Source organism: Stenella coeruleoalba (genome assembly GCF_951394435.1).
Source record: "Stenella coeruleoalba genome assembly, chromosome: 8".
Classification (NCBI taxonomy): Eukaryota; Metazoa; Chordata; class Mammalia; order Artiodactyla; family Delphinidae; genus Stenella; species Stenella coeruleoalba.
Genome location: NC_137154.1, coordinates 2729341 through 2752211, shown reverse-complemented (window position 1 = coordinate 2752211; position 22871 = coordinate 2729341). Strand labels below are relative to the sequence as shown.

The 22871-nt window shown below is 52.3% G+C and overlaps 1 protein-coding gene across 1 annotated transcript in view; it reads right to left on the bottom strand.

The window, feature by feature from the left end:
• Positions 1–22871, bottom strand: part of SHANK2 (SH3 and multiple ankyrin repeat domains 2) — a 552956-nt gene that overhangs the window by 516274 nt on the left and 13811 nt on the right. The window contains exon 2 of the mRNA XM_079928829.1: positions 12161–12261. The gene's annotated coding sequence lies outside the window, so the exon portion shown is untranslated. The remainder of the gene's footprint in view (positions 1–12160; positions 12262–22871) is intronic.

Sequence of the window (22871 nt, the reverse complement as noted above, 5' to 3'; positions counted from 1 at the left end):
ATACTGATAGCTTGGGCTTCCCTGGTGGCGCAGTGGTTGAGAGTCCACCTGCCGATGCAGGGGACACGGGTTCGTGCCCCGGTCCGGGAAGATCCCACATGCCGCGGAGCGGCTGAGCCCGTGAGCCATGGCCGCTGAGCCTGCGCGTCCGGAGCCTGTGCTCCGCAACGGGAGAGGCCACAACAGTGACAGGCCCGCGTACCGCAAAAAAAAATCCTGATAGCTTGTCTGAGTCCTGTGAGTCCTTCTAGAGAATCACTGAACGTGTGATGGTCTGGGCAGCCCTGAACACCCGGTCCTATACGTGGCTGTAGTTCTAGGGAGAAGAGTTACATGGGAGGGGTGGGGAGACTGACAGCTGGATTAATTTACCAGCACGTAAGTTTTATTAAAGTACAGTTGAAAAACTAGAAAAAATGTAAACCCAAACAAGAATCACACACCACACAGAGGAAATGTGGAGATCGTTTGCTCCCAGGGTTACCAGAGGACCAGGGCAAGCGCCCTGGCTCGTAAGCACGTCTCCCGGCCGGAACTGGCTGCAGGGACAACCCCCCAGGCAGGTAACCGGATCCGACGCGCTTCCCGTCTGCGCTGCCCAGGACAGCTGCCAGCCCCCGGGTAAGGTGAGCCTGTGCTGGGCAGGGACCCGCGTTCCCCATGGACAAGTTCTCGGGTGACAGACTCCCCACGTGAAGACGCAGGACGAGGTACCGCCCGGGACTCCTGAGACAGGTGTGCGTCCCATACAGGCGCTGGGCATCTGGGCCCCACCAGCCACCCCTGCACTTTTAGGGGAAGCAGGATTCCTGAAGGCAGGCCCCACCCAGGTCTCACCTGGACCACCTCAGCCTAGGCCTGATCAGAGACACAGAAGAGAGGCCAGGGGCGTGCTTCCTGCCACCCAAACTAGTTCTCTCTACCTGGACACCGCCTACGGCGGCTGCCATGGGGCCGCCCAGAGCCAGTCTTGCGGAAGGGATGCAGGATGCAGATGCCACAGAAACACCACCTCCCCGAAAAGGGAGCCCTCCTCCACTGTCGGTGGGGTTGTAAATGAGTGCAGCCACTGTGGAGAACAGTATGGAGGTTCCTCAAAAAACTAAGAATAGAACTACCATATGATCCAGCAATCCCACTACTGGGCATATACCCAGAGAAAACCATAATTCAAAAAGAGGCATGTACCCCAGTGTTCACAGCAGCACTATTTGCAATAGCCAGGACGTGGAAGCAACCTAAATGCCCCTCAATGGATGAATGGATAAAGAAGATGTGGCACAGATATGCAATGGAATATCAGTCATAAAAAAGAACGAAATAATGCCATTTGCGGCAACATGGATGGACCTAGAGATGATCATACTAAGTGAAGTAAGTCAGACAGAGAAAGACAAATATCATATGATATCACTTATATGTGGAATCTAAAATATGACACAGATGAACTTGTCTACAGAAGAGAAACAGACTCACAGACATAGAAAACAGACTTGTGGTTCCCAAGGGGGAGGGGGTGGGGGAAGGATGGACTGAGAGGTTGGGATTAGCAGATGCAAACTATTATATAAAGGATGGATAAACGAGGTCCTACTGTATAACACAGGGAACTATATTCAATATCCTGTGATAAACCACAATGGAAAAGAATATGAAAAAGAATATATACATATATCTATATATGTGCATAACTGAATCACTTTGCTGTACAGCAGAAATGAACACAACATATAAATCAACTCCAATAAAATTTTTAAGAAAAGAAACACCATCTCCCCATGGCCTGTCCAGGGATGCAGACAGGGACGCCAGGCAGAGGAATGGACGCCGGGACGTTCGGGGCATGTGACGCAGTCCCTCTCAGGACAGAGCGAGTGATGTTGGCCTGACATGGGCATCAGACCTGGGCCCTCTCACACCTGTCTGTTGGGATTAAGTTTAAGGAGGCCCAAGTTGCCCAAAGGGGGACGAGGAGCCTCTGGATTACCTCTGAATCCCACAAGGTGGAATGTTTCAGAAAGGGGCAGGGCTGCCAAGGCTTCCCACCCTCCACCAGCCATGCCACCCCCGAGGTGTATGTTGTGCGTTAGCGTGTTGGCGGCGGGGAGTGGCAGAGTCTGCGGGGTCACTTGGAGGGCAGGGGTGTCCACGGGGCCATGTCCACAGTCATTTTCCGTGGCTGCTGCAGACAAGACAGGCCCAGGGAGAGCTGCCCTTGGGCTGCGGCTGCAGAAGAAGGGCCCCAATCAGCACAAGGGGCCCGTGGACCAGCCTCGTACCCCATCCTTGGGATCCCGTATCCGATTTCTGATGCCGTGTGCCCCAAGTCTGTGTGGACCTCAGTGTTTTCTGAAGCAATCGCTCCGTGAACACACGAGGGAAAAATAATAAATGAACTCTGCAAACCAGCTCGAGGGCCCCCTGCGCTGTCAGGCGTTTGTGCTACCACAGTACGGGGGCGGGGTGAGGGGCATAAATGCAAAATTTTCCGTGTTTTCCTTAACAAGCTGGTTCACAGATCTCCCCGCGCCCCCTGCCAACTGATGACAACTTCGGAAGGCGACACAGCAGACAGCCGTGCTCACGACAAACACCGATGGGCCTGCCCTACATTCCAGCGTCCTGGCGGCCGGCACTTCCTCCATGCGTCGGATTAAATATTACTTTGAATCCATTTCGTGACTGTGAAACAGCTCTGATTAGCGGAACCGCTCCCTCTAAAAACATCCAGGGAGAATTAGCACTGGAAGGCGACTGGGTACCTGCCATCCAGGTGGAAGGAATAAATATAAAAGATGAACAGAAGCGTAAATATTTAGAGAACGTGGGAACCAGCACCCCTTCCCTTCATCCCTGACTGCGCTCTTGACAGACAGGTAAATTGCACTATTTTTCCCATCCATGGCTGTGGAACCACAGCAAAATTGCAGACATCGGCTTGCTACGTAGGCAGACAGGTGATAATTCGTAATATAATAAAAATGCCAACGGTAAAAAAGAAAAAGGGACAATTTGCATCCAACCAAACACCTTGAGTTTTATTTCCAACAGTCTGCGACAGGAACACCTCGTACACCAGAAAGTTGACGTGTTTGTTTCGGTGAATGACAAGGAAAGGCGACGTCAGCAAGTTGGTGACTCCCTGCAGTCGTAAAGCCATGCGGCCGCTGTCCCTTCCAGCAGAACCGGACGACTGGCCAGCATCAGCCCCCTCCTGGATAGTGGCTGCATGAGACCCTCTCTGCCAGGTGTACCGCTGGACGATGAAACAGCCATGAGCTCTGGACACCAGGTTCCTAATCGGGTTCCCTCAACACGGCCCCTTTGGGATCAGTCTCATAAAACCATCCCCCGGTGAAAGCGCGGTTAACACCCAGTGTCACCACCCTAGAAAATTCCTGGTTTGGCGACACGATTTGTTTCACTTGAAACACATACATACATATTTATTTTCACATTACGATCCCTTTACCTACAGTCACTCTCATCCAGCTCTTATCTTACCAGGAAGCCGTCTCTACGAGCCCCGGTATATTCGGCCCTACATTGAGACCAGATCCTAACTCATTCCATCCGGCTACCTCCACCCACTTGGCCCGGGCTCAGTGGACGGGAGAGACCCAGGCTTCCGCCGAGAGAACCCAGGACACACCCAGCCTGCTCCACCCAGGGAAGCCACATTCCACACCCGGATGCGGGCAAGTCCTGCTGCAAAGAGCTGGTTCAGCAGCCTCGGGGCTGCAGATAAAACTGTCTCGGGGAACAGAGACACCAGCACGTGAGAACATGGAATTCAGTGCCCGTTCCTCCCGTTTCCTGGGATCCTCGGACACGTGACCACGTCCAACTCAGACCCTTGGGCCAGGGCAGGAGCCCCGCTGACCTGATGGCCGGTCCACTGCTCAGGGCCATGGTTTAGGGGGGATCACGGGGAATGCTGCAACCCGAGAAGCTTCCCTACCCCAAGGAAGCTCCCCGAGGCTTCATCAGGCCAAGTCGTCTCCTTCCGACCCCCTGGCACCCAACCTTGGGCTCAGTGCGACACACTAACGTCATCAATTTTTTGTTTTTAAACACTTTGGTGAAGATGTAATTCACACGCCACACAACTCTTCCGTTGGAGGGCATGATACAGTGGGTTCTCCTATAATCATTAACTTGGGCAGACCATCACCTCTATCCATATTAAAACACTTTCATTATCTCAGAAAGAAACCCGCAATTCTCAGCCATCCCCTCCCAACCCCTCACCCCCACCACCCCTGGCAACCGCTCATGACTTCCTGTTTCTATAGATTTGCCTGCTTGGGGCATTTCACATAAAATGCAACCACACAGTCATTCAATTCTCTTTCTTTCTTCTCTTTGAATTCTCTTCTGCAAAAAGCCTTGCCCTTGGCCAAAGTTACCTCTGACCATGGTTCCTTAAGTCCTACGTCTGACTCTACGAGACAGCAACACACCTGAACCCCCCAGCTTACCGTCCACCTCGAAAATGTTGTTGTTATGTCCTCAGCTTTCACTGAGGTCAAACGGTTTTTGAAAACTATTTGGGTTTTTCTTTTTTTGGGCAAAACCACAACTGAAAACACTATGTGAAAACATTCCTCCTAGGCTAGAGTGCTAAGAAAAATCTGCTCTCCAGAGGAGCTAATTTAATATCAGACAAGACAACTCTGTTATTCCATCTTTCCCTTTTCTCCCTGGCTGCCAGGAAGCTCAGAGATAAATACCACACGTGGCTGCAAAAATGTGCTCTCAGCCCACGGGTTGGTCGTAGCCTAATGATTTTAGCCTAATGATTAAATCAGAGTTTTACCCATGGGGCCTGCAGCAGAATCATTTGGTTAGCAGGCAAACAAGGCCGATTCCTACTGAATTGGATTTCCTTTGGAGGAGGTCTTAGAATCTGCAATTTCAACAAGATACCCGAGAATTCTTGTTCCTCAGGCCAGGCTCTAAAGTCAAAGCAAAATGACATGGCCCTTTTGCTAGGACTGAGACAACCCATTTGGGGAAACAAACCCAGTTCTTGCTATTCCTCGATCGTCCTCACCCTTGAGGGGGAGCGTCGGTGAGCAGCCCAGGTGCTGTTTGCAGGGCCTGACACATGCCGCATGAAGGGGCTCTTACTCCGAGATGATGACGTGGTCCTTGGCTAAGCTATTCGGAAGGATCTACGTGATGGGCCCAATGACCACCACCCCTTTCCCTAGACTCACGGCCTCCACCTCATTCCTCAGAGCAACCCAGCAGCTCCTGTGAACACTGCGGTCCGCCTGGACCCGCGCACCCTCCTCAACATCACACACCCCGCCCGGGGCTCTGGAAGCCCGAGGACGTTCCTGTACCAGCTTTTGTGGTCCCACTGCTCACCCACCCTGACGCTGGGAGATGCTTCCCCCCCCACACCTGCCTCATTGGGTAACCAGGTCTAAAGTGGTGGGAGAGGGCGGAGGGAGAGGAGTGGGTAACCCAGGGCCACTGAGCTTATCCCTGCAATGGCACCGAGATGGCCGAGGGTGCAGCTGCATCGTGCCCTGCACAGGGTCCTGCAGTGGGTCACAAAGAGCATGCAAAGGTGGAGACAGGGAAGCCTCCCGAGAGGTGGGGTCTCCCGACAGCCGAGGGGACGGGCGCCAGGAAGGGTGGTGCACAGAGCAGAGGCGGGAACCTAGAGGCTGGGACAGGACCGTCGGGCACGGGGAACGCACCCAAGGACAGTGTGGAACCATGTGCTGCCGTCGGGGGCGGGGGTGGCCTGGCAGTCGCCCGACCCCTCGGGCCTCGCTCCCTCTGCCCTGATGAGAGGTGAAGATACTGGGGCAGCCGGAGCGGAATTTACCCGCCCAGAAAGACCATAGGCAGGAGGCGTGTGGGCTGGCCTCCAGGTGCCCACCTTCACTTCCAGGCCTAGGAAGAAGGCTGAAGCACTCGAGGTGTACATTCATGCAGGGAAACTCTGAATGTGTGAAATACTCGGGGCACTTCCATGGGGGCCCAGCAATGTGCAGCCGGCGTGGGGACGCCGGCCAGCACGTCCCCAGCCCAGCTGAGAGGGGAGATGCTCGCGGCCCGCAAGAGCTGCGTTCAGAGCAGGCTACACCTCTCCTGGCGGCTTATCTGGGGGCACGTCCTGCAGAGAGTGACAGGGTGAGGGCAGCCCTGCCTACGCCAGCTCCAAGGCCCCTCCCCAAGGTTTCAGCCGGGCCGCGGTGACCTGGGGAAAGGCCATCACGTCTTCCCGCGGTGACCGGCCTGCCATCAAGGTAACCCCGGCGGAAACCTGAGCCCCGGCCACACGCGAGGCCCACACTTCTCCTCCTTCTCACCGAAAAGTGACCCTGTTCCCCAACCAAATCCAGATCCACGTGCTGTATGAGCGTCCCGGGGCTGCCATAACAAAGTGTCGCACGCCGCGCAGCTCAGAGCAGCACAAATGTGTTCTCTCCCCATCCTGGAGGCCGAAAGTCTGGAATCAGGTTCACTGGACTGAAATCTGGGCGTCGCAGGGCTAGTGCCCTCCGGAGGCTCCAGGGGAGGGTCCTTCCTGCCTCTTCTGGCTTCCAGGGCTCCAGGTGTCCTGGGGCTCGTGCCTGCATCACCCCAGTCCCTGCCTTTGTCATCACGGGGTCTCCTCTGTGTTCACATCTCCCTCCGTCTCTCTCTTGTAAAGGCTCCTTGATGGTGTTAGGGGCCCAACTAGATCATCCAGGGTAACGCCCCATCTCAGGACCCTTAACTTGATCACATCTGCAAGCTGTACTGTACACGGTGACACGTGTGGTCCTGGGATGAGGACTTGATACCTTTAGGGCCATTTCCAACGGCCCCACACAGCGACCCTTCGCTCCTCCTGGAGATTCCTGGGTCCCTCTGGGGAGATAACAGTGATTGAGGGCCACCTCCTTCACACAAGCTCAGAGAGGTACCATCACCCTCGCCTGGGCCTACACAGGGACCGCCCCGGGGAGGGGACAGTCACCTGCTCCCCATTTACTGACTGCATACCAGACCCAGGAATGCAGTCAGTAAATGGGGCTCTGGGTGGAGAGCAAAGCTACTATGCTTCTGTCCTGCAGACGACACGCAGACGGTGAGAGCAGACGCCCCGCCCTTCAGAGCCAGACGTCTGGAGACAGTGGCCCCCATTCAATGTCCACACCCCTCGCCCACCATCACTCCCCGGCTCGCTGCAATCTGAGATGTGGGGGGCTGCGGGGGACCCCTCTGGAAGCAGCGTCCATGCGGTTTGTACAGCATCGCCCCCCCTTCGTGGTGAAGCTGCTGGACATGCCCGGGGCCCACGACCTCTTACATACACAGCTAATCCCTCCTGTAATGCCCGGGGCGACACCGGCCCGGGCCTCCCTCTGGCTGCCTCCCGGGCCTCCCTCTGGCTGCCTGGACCTAACAGCCCCCAAGGCCCAGATCCAAGCCCAAGGAAGGCCATCGCCTACATCTCTGGAATTCCCTATCGAAGGGGAAGTAGGATGAACAGCATAAGCGGCAGCCCATAGGGTCCTGACTTGGTCCGTCATGAGCCTTCCTCTGGGGGGGGGGGGGGGGGTCACTGGTTAGGGGCAGTCCCTAAACGCCACATCGCCTGCTCCCAGGAGGAAGGAGCCCCCTGTCCGGAGCCCACCTCCTACGCAGATGCCACAAGAAGAAGCCACACAACTTAACCAAGACACAGAGGCCTTCAGGCCAGGAGGACGCCAGGGGCCTGCAGGCTGAGTGCTCACGGCCCCGGGGTTGTGGACGGAGAGCATCTCTCAGCATCTGATCTGCTGTCAGCACTGGATGCGCCGAGATCATCTAGAACAGAGGTCAGCAAACTCCGTGTAAAGGGCCAGCCTGTAGATATTCTCAGCTCTGAGATCACACGGCCTCTGTCACAGCCACTCAGTTCGGCCTCTGTAGCATGAAAGCAGCCAGAGATAATACAAGAAGGAACGAGCATGGCTGCATGACAATAAAACTTTACTTACAAAAGGCAACCCACGCACAGAGTGGGAGGAAAGATTTGCAAATCACATATGTGGCAAGGGATAAAAATCCGGAATATATAAAGAGCTTCTACAATTGAATAACAAAAATCAAGCAACCCAATTCAAAAATGGGCAGAGGACCTGAATAGACATTTCTCCAAAGAAGACACACACATGGCCAAGAAGGACATGAAAAGATGCTCAGCGCAACTGATCACTGGGGAAATGAAAACCAAAACTGCAGCGAGATACTACTTCACAGCCACTAGCATGACTACCATCAAAAAGACAGGAAAAACGCATTGGTGAGGATGTGGAGAAACTGGAACCCTTGGCATTGCTGGTGGGAGTGCAAAATGATGCAGCCACTGTGGAAAACAGTATGGCGACTCCTCAAAACGTTACATGTACAATTACCATGTGACACAGCAATTCCACTTCTGGGTATATCCCCCAAAGAACTGGTGTGTTTTGTTTTGTTTTGTTTTTTGTGGTACGCGGGCCTCTCACTGCTGCTGTGGCCTCTCCCGTTGCGGAGGACAGGCTCCGGACGCGCAGGCTCAGCGGCCATGGCTCACGGGCCCAGCCGCTCCGCGGCACGTGGGATCCTCCCGGACCGGGGCACGAACCCGTGTCCCCTGCATCGGCAGGCGGACTCTCAACCACTGCGCCACCAGGGAAGCCCAAGAACTGGTATTTTTACACCCATTTCCGGAGCAGCATTAATCACAACGGTCGAAGGTGGAAAGAAACAACCTAAATGTCTGTTGACAGTCGATGGATACACAGTTTGATCTCCATACACTGGAAGATTATTTGACCTTAAAAAAGAAGAAAGTTCTGACAGAGGCTACAACGTGGATGAACCTTCAGGGTAGTACGTTCAGAGAAAAAAGTCAGACCCAAGAGGACAAATCCTGTAGGATTCCACTCATGGGAGGTCCCCAGAGTCATCAAATCCATAGAGACAGAAAGTAGGATGCTGGGGCCAGGGGTGGGGGACGGGAGGGGGAGCAAGTGTGGAATGGGGCCAGGGCGTCAGCTTGGGAAGGTGGGAGGTTCCGGAGGTGGAAGATGTGATGGTCGCACGATAATGTGAATGTACTTGACGCCCCCGAGCTGTCCACTCAGAAACGGTTAAGAGGGTAAAAATTTATGCAACGTGTATTTTATCACAATTTAAAAAAAACTGGATTTACAAAAACAGATGATGGTAGGATTTGGTCCGTGAGCGACAGTCTGCCAGCCCTGATTTAGGACCACACGCTAGGCACCCAGTTTTGGAGAGAATTGCTTGAATCTCATCACCGAAGACAGAGTCTTCACCCAAACCTGTTGGATGTGTCACGTCACCGCCAGGAAAGTCACCTGGAACCTCAGAAATCCTCCGGCACCCTAGGGGGGGCGTGAGATTATACCCACAAGTGGAAAAAATAATTTGAGGCAGTATAAAGACCACTTCCCAAAAACCGAATCTGAATTCATTCCATCTGTGATTCATTGAATCACGGGTCAGAATGCACAACGCTGTACCTTAATTCTGTGACTCTGAAGCGGAACCCTTCTGCCACTCATCACGTGACACCTGGCTACTCACTAAATTACCACGCAAGGGTAACGTTCCATTTTTTCTGAGTGGCAGCAGGAGGGGGTCACTCCGAAAGGTCTGAAACCCAGAATCCACACGGGTTTATTAAGTGATGAATGTTTCACCTGTAAGGTGATGCAGCCAGGGCAGAGGGGCTGTGAGGCGCCCACACAGGGGGCATCCGTGATGAATGGAGGCCCCAGGACACCCGGAGGCCGCTGAGGGGCAGGGCCGCTTTGTGGGACACCTGAGGATGCGGGAGAAGCAGCTGAGAGGGAGATGAAGAGCCCAGATGAACCTGAGGTTGATGGAGAATTCTGCCTCAGCTACGCCCACACCCAGGACACAGCACCTCCTGGGCTCAAGAAGATCCACTCCCGAGAGATGGAAACCCTCCCCGTCCACAGCACAAGGGCCACCATCCTTCCTCCAGCCGAGAGGCCTAACCTCCCAATGAACACCTGGTCCCCTGGCCTGGAGACAGCCCGCTGTGTGGGCGAAAAGCGCCCTGGCCGGCAAACCAAGATTACAACACGTCCACTCCTGGCGCGAAAGGGCCGTCCGGTCCAGCTTGAAAACCTCTTCTCTTTCCCCTTGTACATCAATGACCACGGTCACAGGGACAGATCCTGAAATCAAATGCTCCCACCGCTTGGGGCCAATGTAAGTATAACAGTTCTCTAAGAAGAGGCTGGAGGCCCAGCCCGGGCAGCACCCCACCTCAGACGCCAGAATGGTGACAAGCAAACGCTCAGATCCAATGGTCAAGTGTCCTTTCTCAGGAAGAAACCTGGAGGAGGTCAGAGGGCCTTGGTGCAAACCCAGGCTCAGAGAGGGTCGACCTCGTCGTGAGCCAACAAGCCCCCCATCCGGCCTGAGGCGGATGACCCACAAATGCAGAAACACGCTGCACGGGCGCTTAGCGCTCTGCCACCAGCTGCCACCATAATGAATGGTAAGTAAGCCCCAGGTCCCGATCCCAAGGACGTCAAAGGCAGGCCTTACGGACGACGCTGTAGGTACGGTTCAGCCTAGTGCGGGACCTTCCCTCAATCCTGGACACCCTCCTTCTCTGAGGCTGCTCTGCCTCTAGAAGAAAGGGCTGCCGCATCCTCCACTAGAGTCACGCATCTCACGTGCATCTGTCACCTCTCCACTGAGCCACAGTGAGTGAGCAGGTACCGTGGGGTTCAGAGCCAGGGGTTCCCGACGAGGGGCCAGCATCCAGCATCGGGGAGGAACAGAGGACAAGGGGACTGTAGGCTCTGCCCACTCAGCAGAGACAGCGGGGGCTGGTCCTCCATGGGGCCCCCTCACCACCGCTCGCCGGGTGAGTGCCCGTGTGTGCCCGGGGGAGGGCCAGAGCAGAGGCCAGAGAAGCTCAGAGCACATGGAGGGAATCATGACCACACGGAAAGGCTTGAACAAGGACAGTGAGAGCGTCTGAACTGGATTTCAGGCAGGACTGCAGAGCTGGGAAGCTGGGGGTAGGAAACCAGTTAGGAGGCGACCCCCAAAAGCAGTGGAGACCAGGACCAGGGCAGGGGCAGTGGCTCCGACATTCCGCTCCTGCCTGCTGTATTTGTAAGTCCGGGACATGCACTCTCAATGGACTCTTGGAAGGTGAGACGGATCTTAGTGTTTTTAAGTAGGAGGCACAGATATATAAGCAGAACGTGAACAGATATACAACCTTTCCATAGTATTAAAATTTCACTGGGGTGGACGATTTGGAAAAACGGTCCAAAATGTCTCCATGGATAGGCAATGATATTTTTTCATAATGGCTGAGAAACGGTGTCCAACGGGGAGTGGACCTCACAGACCTGCCTTTCTGGTCCCCAGTACGCGGAGCCAGGCTGGGCAGCCGGGTGTCGCACCAGAAAGAGCCCAGGCTGTGCACAGCCAGGGCTGGATGGAGCCTCTCAGGACCAAGTAGTCCACGAGCAGCGTGTCTGACTGTCGGGAGCCTGTCCCCTCACCTGAGAATGGCGATCATTTCCCTTTCTTCATGAGGTGAGTCACGGTACAAGCCCAGCCTTTAGGCAACATTCAGCAAATGCCAAGTTTAAGCACATGTTACAGATGAAACGATGCCAGCGGAGCACGCATAACAAGCTCTGGGCACCAGAGCACAGGGCATAGCTCGGCTCTGCGGAACCACAGACTGTGGGCTCCCCTCTGTGGTCCCTGTGCTGGACACAGACAGGGGTCCCCTGATCCAAGCAAAAGTGGAGGTGGGGCACCTGTAACACTTCCCCCATCATCCACTTTAGCCACATCGGCTGAGTCCAGCCTGGACATCTCAGCACAGACAAGGAGCCAGACCCGGAGCCTCAGCCACGGTCCCAATAATTCCCCCAAGGTCACATCAGCCAGGCACCAAGGGGCAGGCTTGTTCCCCCAGCGCCAAGGGCAACTCCACCCACCCTCTCCCCACCCTGACACAAGCACCTGGGCCCTGACTGCGAGGAACTGACCATCCTCTGGCCGCAGTGCCAAAGGGAGGAGGCGAACCACACCATGGCAATGGAGATAGGCTCGCAGATGACAAGGACAAGAAGAAGATGTCCTAACTCACCAGAGGTGCTGTCAGACTGGGCCCCGCAGAAAGGTCTCTTGGAACAGGAACCGTCTGCACTCCAGTGGGTCAAGGCATGGAGACAGGAGAGATTTCCAGAGCTGCAAGAGACAACCAGGTCATGGTCAGATAGCGCACGGGTCCCCATCAGCCCGCGGCCTGTAGGGAACCGGGCTGCACAACAGGAAGTGAGCGGCAGGCAAGCGAGTGACGCTTCACCTGTATTTACAGCCACTCCCCATCGCTCACATTACTGCCTGAACCCTCACCCCCACCCACCCACCCGTGGAAAAACTGTCCGATACGAAACCAGTCCCTGGTGCCAAAAAGGCTGGGGACCGCTGAGATGGAGGCCCCAAGGGGCAGAGGTTAAAACTTCAAGTGCATCCTGATATCTCTGAGCTGAAAACCAGGGGCTGCGCTTCTGCTTCCGGAAAGACGGAGTAGACGCACTTTTCCCTACTCCTCCCAAGAAGAGCCACGAAAAACTCAGTATGTCGTACAGGAAACAAACGTAAGATTCTGAGAGGTAGAGAGAAGGCAGCATGAGCCGGGACCAGGGACCCAGGGAACAGCACGGTGGTCGGTTCTCCGGGCTGGAGAACCTCATATCCCAGACTGGGAGATAAGAAGTCAGAAACCCAGAAACACCAATAGAAGCAGAAAAAAAAAAAGCCACAACGAATGACTATTCTCTCCAGACAAAACGCCAGGAAAATGGCAGACGAAAAGGACTACGTTTAGACAATAACTGCTCTACTGGACCCAGATATCACAGGAAAACTGTGGCCTCCACCCTGACTCATAGCAGCAGAGGCCGAGGGGGGAGCCTGGGCTTCCCCTTGTGCGGCTGCCGTGAGGCACCCAAACCTCCACTGGGGAGGATCAAGTAAACCGAGGTGGAAGCTGGGACTTTCTTCCCTACCGAGCTGTGACAAATCCTCCTCTGGTTCCATTCGGGGAGCCTGGATTTCCACAAGCATTTGGCATCCCTCCCTCACGCCCCCACCTCACTCCGCTGGACTGGGGTCAGAAGAGGGCTAACACGGAGAGTCAGGACTTTCCCCACTACCAGCAAGAATGAGGCCACCCCCCACCACGGTATCAGTGGAGACCACGTGGGGAGCAGGTCCCCTCCCCCACCAGCAATAACAGGAGCCCCCCCACTTGGGTATCAGTAGAGGTCAACTGAGGAAGCTGGACATCTACCTCCACCTGGCAGGAACACTTCCCTTGTGAGAGTGATGTCAAAACAAGCCGGCTAAAACAGAAGAATTCCATGAAATGTTCAGAGAACAAACATCAATTCTACACAGTATCTTCCACAAAATAGAATCCAATCCATTTTGCAGAACAAATATGACCCTGACACTAAAACCATACAAAGAGAGTACAAAAAAGAAAACCACAGGTGAATATCTCTCCTAAATATAGACGCAAAAAATCCTTAATAAAATATTATCAAATAGAATTGAGCATTATACGAAAAGAATTATATATCATGACAAGTAGAGCGTATTTCTGGAATGCTAGGCTGGTTCAATATTTTTTTAAAAAATCAATTTATAGGGACTTCCCTGGTGGTCCAGTGGTTAAGAATCTGCCTTCCAATGCAGGGGACGCAGGTTCAATCCCTGGTCGGGGAACTAAGATCCCACGTGCTGCGGGGCAACTAAGCCCGCGTGCTGCAACTACTGGGCCTGTGCACTCTAGAGCCCGCGTGCCGCAACAGAAGACCCCACATGCCACAACGAAGATCCCGTGTTCTGCAAATAAGTCACGATGCAGCCACATACGTACATACATAACTATTTTAAAAATAAATAAAAAAATAAAAATAAATGTATGTAATACACTATACCAACAGGCTAAAGAAGGAAAATCACACGGTCATAGCAATCAACGCAGAGAAAGTATTTGACAAAATTCAACATCCATCTGTGACAACATCTCTCCCAAAAATAGGAAGAGGGGAAATTCTTCATCTTGATCAAGAGCATTTGCAAAACTTCATCTCATCAGCTAACATTATTCCAAACAGGGAAAGACTAAATGCTTTCCTTTTGTGATGAGGAACACGGCAAGGATGTCTGCTCTCATCATTCTCATTCACCATAGGGGTAGACGTTCTAGCTAGCACAAAAGGCAAGAAAAGGAAATAAAAACCATACAGATTGGGAAGACAGAAATAAAACTGTCCCCATCTGTAGATGACGTGATTGTAGAAAATCCCAAGGAATCGCCAAAACAACACCTCCTAGAAATAATACATGAGTTGTGAACAAGGTCACAAGATACATGATTGACATATAAAAGTCAACTGCATCCCCACATACTAGCAATGAACATGTGGCCACGAAAATTTATAATCCAATACCGTTTACCATTGCTCAAAAAATAAAATACTTAGGTGTGAATCTAACAAAACACGTACAAGACTTGTACACTGAAGTCTACACGAGTCGGTGAAAGAAATCAAAGAACATCTAAAGAAGCGGAGAGACATACCCTGATCGTGGAACACAGTCAAGACGTCAACGCTTCCCAAATTGGGAAGAGTTGGGTGGGACACAATCCCAGCAAGAGTTTTTTGTGTGTATATAGACAATATTATTCTGAAATTTACATGGAAAAGCAAAGGAACCAGAATAACTAAAACGAATTTGGAAAAGAATAAAGTGAGGGCAATCAGTTTACCCAATGTCAAGACGTACACGGCCAGAGTAACCAAGGCTGTGTGGTTATGGAGGACAGATAGGGACACAGACCAACAGAACTCAACGGACAGCCCAGAAACAGACCCACACAAATACACCCAGCTGGGTTTTCTTTATAAGTTTATTTATATTTGTATTTATTTATTTTTGGCAGCCTTGGGTCTTCGCTGCTGCCCGCGTGCTTTCTCTGGTTGCAGCAAGCGGGGGCTACTCTTCTTTGCGGTGCCCGGGCTTCTCTTGTTGCAGAGCACGGGCTCTAGGTGCATGGGCTTCGGTAGTTGTGGCTCACAGGCTCAGTAGTTCTGACTCACGGGCTCTAGAGCGCAGGCTCAGTAGTTGCGGCGTACGGGCTTAGTTGCTCCGCGGCATGTGGGATCTTCCCGGACCAGGGATTGAACCCATGTCCCCTGCGTTGACAGGTGGGTTCTTAACCCCTGCACCACCAGGGACGTCCCCCAGTTGATTTTTGACAAAGGCATAAAAGCAACTCAATGAAGGAAGGATGGCCCCCTTCAACAAAGGGCGTTGGAGCAACTGGACATTGATAGACAAAATAACGGCCATGAACGTGAGCCTTACACAATGACCCAGCAATCCCTCTCCTCGGCATATATCCAGCAAAACTCTAATTTGAAAAGACACATGCACCCCAATGTTCACTGCAGCACTATTCACAATAGCCAGGACATGTCCATCAACAGACGAATGGATAAAGATACGGTACATATAGACAATGGAATATTACTCAGCCATAAAAAAGAATGAAATGATGCCATTTGCAGCAACATGCATGGACCTAGAGATTATCTTACTAAGTGAAGTAAGTCAAAGACAAATATCATATGATATCGCTTACATATGGAATCTAAAATATGACACAAATGAACATATCTACGAAACAGAAACAGACTCACAGACATAGAAAACAAACTATGGTTACCAAAGGGGGAAGGGGTGGGGGAAGAGATAAATTAGGAGTTTAGGATGAACAGATACACTACTATATACAAAACAGATAAACAACGAAGGCATACTGTATAATGCAGAGAACTGTATTCAATGTTTTGTAATAACCTATAATGGAAAAGGATCTGAAAAAGAATAGATAAATATCTATATATGTATAACTAAATCACTTTGCTGTATACCTGAAACTAACAGAACATTGTAAAATCAACCATAGTTCAATTTTTAAAAAATCAACTCAAAACGGATCATGGACTTAAATGTAAAATGTAAAACTATAAAACTTTGGAAAAAAACTTCTCACAGGAGAAAATCTTCAGGATCTAGGGTTAGGAATGCCAAAAGGATGCCAAAATCACAATCCACACACAGAAAAAAAAAATCAATAAATTGGATCTCATCAAAATTAAAACCTTTTGTTCTGTGAAGAAGAAGATAAAAATACAAATCACAGACTGGGAGAAAATGTTTGCAAACCACACGTCTAACAGAGGACTAGTGTTCAGAATATAAAAAACTCTCAAAACTTAACAGGATAAAAACCAAACCATCCAATTAAAACAGGGACAAAAGACATGCAGACATTTTACAAAGGAGGATAGCGAGATGACAAAAGAGCACATGAAAAGATGTTCAAAACACCATTAGCCACAATGCCTTTTAAAGTGCAATGAAACATCAAGAAATTATAAATCTTTTAATTAAATGCTTCTTCAGTGTATCTTAAAAAAAAACATCATTAGCCACTAAAGCAATGCAAATTAAAACCTCAGGGACATATCCCCACACCAGAGTGGCTGAAGTAGAAAACAGTAAAATTCTGTGAGAAAATGTGCAAACTCTCACATTACTGGTGGGAATACAAAATGGGACAGCCATGTAGGAAAACCGTGTAGCTGTTTCTTAAAAATCTAAACATGCAACTACCATATGACCCAGAAACTGCACCCGTGGGCCTTTATCCCAGAGAAATGAAGGCTCACGTTCACACAAAAACCTGAAAACTAATGTTTATAGCAGCTTTATTCGTAACAACCCCAAACTGCAAACAACCCAGGTGCCCCTCCAAGGGTGACGGGTTAGACAAACTGACGCATTACACACCATGGAATCCTACTCTGCATGAGAAAGCAGGGACCACGGATACGCAACAATCTCTACAGAGTTTCGATGACAGAGAGAGAAGCCAACACCAGAAAGTCACTTACTGTGTGATTCCACTTCTGTATAATTACTGAAATAACAAAATTATAGAGATGGAAGACAGATGAGTGGTTGCCAGGGGTTGAAAAGCAAGTGAAGTAGGAGGGAGTCTGTGGGGCTATAAAAGGGCAGCATGAGGGATCCGGGTGCTCATGGAAACACTTGTATCTTGACCGTGTCACTGTCAATGTCCCTGTGCTGAGATGTTGTCCATTTAGTTCTGCAAGATACTAGTCATGGGGCAAACTGGGTAGAGGGTACAGGGGACAGCTCTGTATTATTTCTTAGAATTGCAATTATTTTAAAAATCGTTTCCTTTTATTTTAAAAAGTACCTTGTGGAAAATGAAACTAATGAAAAGAGGTTACAGAGAGTTGCCATGTGACCCAAGACGCATGATTCTACTCCGAGGCGTAGAGCTAAAACAGATAAAAGCACATGTCCAGACAGAAACCTGTATCCTCATCTTCACAGCAGCCCTCTTCCTAATAGCCAAACAGTGGAAGTAACCTAAATGTCCACCAACTGATGACTAGATAAATAAAATGCGGTCCATCCGTGCAATGGAATCTTATTCGGCCACAAAAAGACACGATGCACTGACACACGCTACCACGTGGATGGACCCTGAAAAGCACGATGCTGTAAGTGAAAGAAGGCAGACACAAAAGGACCTTACACATCGTACGGTTCCATTTACATAAACCGCTCCGGACAGGCACATCCACAGAGACAGAAAGCGGATGAGGGGCTGCCGGGGCCCGGGAAGAGGAGGGGGGATGGGGGGCACTGCTAATGGGTACGGGGTTTGTTTTGGGGGGAACCAGAATGTCCCAAAATTGACTGTGGTGATGGCCGTACAATCCATGAATACACTAAAAATACACCGCCGTATACACTTTAAGTGTGTGGATCGCATGGAATGTGAAAAACATACCTCAAATTGTTGAAAAAAGCAAGCAGTGACTGGGTTCTAGGAAACTTTAAAAGCAGCCACTTCAGAGCGATCCTCCCTGTCGTCCATGGAGAATCACTAAATTATTGAACCATTTTAAAATGTTAGCCGTCAGCGTTCTGCAGCTATTTTTAGCAGTGCCCAGCCCATCATTCCTAAGGAGATGGAAATCCTAACTGTGAAGGTTCTGAAACAGCTCTGTAACCCCCAGGGTACGCCCCAGGCACAGAGTAGCGCCGGTGTCCTGGGCTGGGAGTCAGGAGGCGCTAGCCTGTGCCCTGGACAGACCGGGCTGCCCCAGCCCCGCGGGCCCTTCTCTGGAAGACCAGGGCTCCCAGAGTCGATCTGCCTGGTTCCAGCCCCGCTCTGCCACCACCCCCGACCGCGTGCCAGCTAATTCTGTGAAATGGGAATGCGTGAAGACGCCACCTGGAGTCCTGAGGATTAACTGACCACGCACGGGTGGCTCCCCCCCACGGGCACCCCAAAACGGAGGAAAGGTCACCACCTCCCTCTCATCCAGAAAGGCAGCGGGAATGGCCCCACACTGCAGGTCCTCCCCTTAGTGAGGAAGCCGATTCTGCCAAACTGGTCCAGGAACGTTCCTAGCAGCATCATACACAGCAGTCAAAAAGTGGAGCCAGGGACGTCCCCCTGGGGGTCCAGCGGTAAGATTCCATGCTCCCAACGCAGGGGACACGGGTTTGATCCCTGGTCGGGAAACTAAGATCCAACGTAATAAAAAAAAAAAGTGGAAACAACCCAAGTTCCATCAACAGAAGAAAGGACAGACAAAACACGCTCTATCCGTACAAGGCAGTAGTATTCACCCATTAAAAGGAATGAAGCATTGACACAGGCTACAACGTGGACGAACCTTAAAAACATTCTGCTCAGTGAACGAAGCCAAGCGCAAAGGACCTCATGTCGTGCGATCCACTTCCATGAAATGTCCAGGGCAGGCAACTCCGTACAGACAGACAGCAGACGGGGGGCTGCCAGGGGCTGGAAGGGACTGTCTGTGGGTCTCCTTTCGGGGTGATGGAAACCAGCACTTTTTGTACTAAATGCCACTGAACTGTACGGTTTTCAGTGGTTGACTTTACGTTCTCAATCATAAAAAAGAGCCTCATTCTCGACCGCTCACGAGGGCTCAGAATCCACCTTACAGAGCGAGGGAGGAAAAAACCCTGAAACGAGGCAAAATGCCAACAGTCAGGAATGAGGAGAAAAGGGAAAAACTCTCTGATCCTCGACTTTTGTCACAGCAACCTTCCGCAGCCCTCGGGGGGCGGCGGGAACGCGTACACCACCTCCCCACCGTGCTGTCCGCACCACTGCTGAAGTCCTCTGATCTACCCATTCTCCCGAGGAAAAAAGCGAGGCCCAGGTCCCGCAGCAGCTGAGCAGCCCAGCCGGGACCAGAGCTGGGGCCCGGCTGCCCCATCCTGCCGCTTTCTGCCTCCGGGAAATCGCTCCTCACAAAAGCAGGACCCGGTGGGAAGTCCCCGCGGCCCTTGACCTCCACGGAACACTCTTAACTCTCCTCTGCCCCGGCTCCATTACCAGAGAGGGCAAAAGTGCAGGTGGGAGTGAGCTTCGTAACAGCCCTCGTGTAAAATTATTCAGAAACAGAGTTAAAATATTAATTACGCCCGCCAGCTGAACCACAGAGCCCGTGACCCCTGAAGGCGTGAAACCCCAGCTGGCCCCTCCACTGGTGCCCGTGATGACGGGTGACGATCATGACCAGCAGCTGGGGGAGCCTAGCTGCAGGCGGGGCTGCCCCAAACCCAGACGGGGTGCGCGCCTCCCTGGACCTTCTGCCTGGGGACGTCCTCTCCCAATGACCCTAGACTTGGCCATTATGCTCGCTTCAACCAAACGGGCCAGAGCAAGGGGACGCGTTCTCGCCGCTCTTGGGAGCCCTGCAACTACTACCCAGGGACCAAGCCAGGCTGGCCCGTGGCAGGGTGAGAGAGGGATGATGCAGTTACCCCCCGACCCCTGCCAACAACCAGCCCACCCAGGAGACGTGAGGCCTGCCCACCAGCTGACCACAGGTGAACTCAGGAATCATCGGCGTCCTACTCAAATGGTCCACTTTCCAAATTGCGAGGTAAATGAACCAGGGGTCAGCAAGTGATTGGCCTGTGGGCCAAAGTCAGCCCACGGCTTGTTTCTCTAAATAACGTTTTATCGGGGCACAGCCATGCCCATTCACCCGACTGCTCTTGCTTTGTAGAGAGACTGTACAGCAAGAAGCAGGGAATATTTACTCTCTGGCCCTGAAATAAACAGGGGTCGTTTTCCCCAAAGTTCTGGAGTGTTTTGTTCTGCAGGTTGTTAGCTGACACGAGCTCCGTCTAATTGTTACTGATTAGGTGGGCGTTACCATCCCACACAGCGGAGGATCAGGCAATGCCCGAGGCCACACAGGTGGGCCACACAGGCAGCATCCGCAGAGCGGAACTGAACTCCGGTTTGTCCGACACCAAAGGCCCCGTCATCTTGCAGGCTTTTCAGAAAGGGCTCTTAACTGGATGACTAACTGAATAAATATTCCACCCCGACCTCCCAGGTCCTCTCCTCCCTCTTCAATAAAAGATGGCAGGATAAAATTTCAAATGAACAAGAGCACATCCGTGTCAGCAGCAGCATCTGAGAGCCAAGAAGGTCCGCTCGAAACAGCACCTTCCGCCGCGCAGCCCAGCCATCTGGGGCTCCCGCGGGGCAGTGGGTGGGGGAGTGCCCCTCGCTGAGAAACCCTCCGTGGGAACTTTCCGGACACACCAGGGAGCGGAGGAGCTCAGGTGGGCCCCCAAGGCTACCGATGACCCCTGCAGGGGCAACAGGTACCCTGGAGGACTGCCGGGTCCCCCCCCCACCCCCGTCATCCGGAGCCCCTACATAAACCGGGTGCACTTACAGCTGAGGCCAGAGGCTCTGCAGAGACCAGACGGGGCGGGAATCCACAGCGGGGCCTGAACAGGCTGTCCCAACAGGACAGGGGGAGCGAGCTGGCAGACTCCAACCTGCACATGACGCGGGTCCAATCTGAACAGAGCAAGTACATACAGGTGTTGCCAATAATGACGATGAGGGCAGCTCACGGTACACCAAGGCCCATCAGAGTGAGATAGGCGGGGACCTGGGACCCTTGGCTGCAGTGCTGCCGTGCTTGCACCTGGACAAACGTCTCCTCCAGCTACAAAATACAAAGAAACTCTAAGGGACTAAAAATAACTGCATGCGTGTGCAATTGGGGCATATTCTGGACAACAAGACACAAACAGACCAAAAAGCCCAACTGCCGCTTCTGAAGAGCCGGGAGCAAAAGCAGGGCACTGCGCATGCCCCCTGCACACGACACCACCACAAAGAGGTGGGCAAACCCCCTAAGCCACCCCTCCAGCTCGACCCCTGGACACACCCCTACCCGCCCCCCGTATAAAGAACCAGCTTGCCTCCCACCCCCGCGGCGAGTGAGCAAGCAGGGGGCCCAGGGAAGCCTTGCTTGAATTTCTTGTCTGGCCTCGGATGAGTTTCTGTTGATTAAGGAGGCCGAGAACCCTGGTCGGTAACAACAGTCTGGATTTTATGCAGATGATCTCATTTAATGCTCAAAGCCACTGGAGAGGTGTTATTACCCCATTTTCAGGATGAGAAAACTGAGGCCCAGAGAGGTCAGCTGGCTCACCCAAAGACACACAGCAGTCACGTGGCAGAGCTCGGGCACCACCTACTTGGAGGACACACAAGCATGGACCAAGGGTCGTGGACCAAAGATCCTGGGGCAAGAGCAGAGACGGAAAACAACTGCAGCCCTGCCCCGTCCTGGCCAGCGCCATACTCCCCATCTGGCCAAAATCCTCCAGGCCAAACACCCCCGACTACGGTCTTGAAGAAGGATGCTCTGGAACGCTGCACAGGCTCATCCCCACCAGGACAAAGGCACGGCCCAGGTTCAGAAGCACATGTGAGAAGCTGACCCCGCCTACATCCTCCTCCCCCCTCCCAGAGGTCGGGGGAGGGGGCTATCCAAACTGAGTTACAGGCGCAGATTTCCTAGTAAGTGGCCAGTCAAGGCCACTGGGCACCAGGATGGACAGACACACGGGGAGAGAAGCTGGACAAAATCCTCACATCCCTCCAGCTCTGAGACTGGCCTGGTCAAAGCGCAAAGGCACCTGCTGGGCTCAAAACCCCAGTCGATGCACCTCTCTGGGCCTCAGTTTCCCCTTCTGTAAAATGGACATAAAAATACCTCCCCCCAGGGATGGATCGTGAAGATGCCACGAGACCGCAGGCATGAACGTGCCTGGCACCGGAAGGCAATGAAACATATTCTGACAAAGTCTGGCGATAAAATGCAAATAATCAAAACAATGAATCAAGCTACCCACAAGGATATAGGTAGCTATTACTTTATTTTTCTTCTTTTATCTTATTTTATTTTATGTGATGGCATTGTTCATAGAAAATATTTAACCGTTTCTTTACTATGATGTCACCAAGTAAGCCCGGTAAAGAAATCATTTCTGCCTCACAACACGGAGCATCGTGGAGCTGACGGGATGGTCTGTTACCTCGGAGGCATTTCCTGTCTTCTGGGAAAGCACCAACCCCACCACTGACCCCACAGCCAAGCACGTGTTACATTCTGCTGGGGAATCTGCCGGGTGTCCCAGGTGACTGCACAACCCGAAAGCCTTAGGACCACGTGGACACCCCAGCGGGGACCAGAAAACTGCCCATATGTCTAGGGGCAGCAGTGAGTGTTAAATAATAATAATATTATTCCCAGACACTTCCAGTAAGAATCCAGCTTTTTTGGAGAATAGACCCCAGAAGCTATTTCACTGGGCCC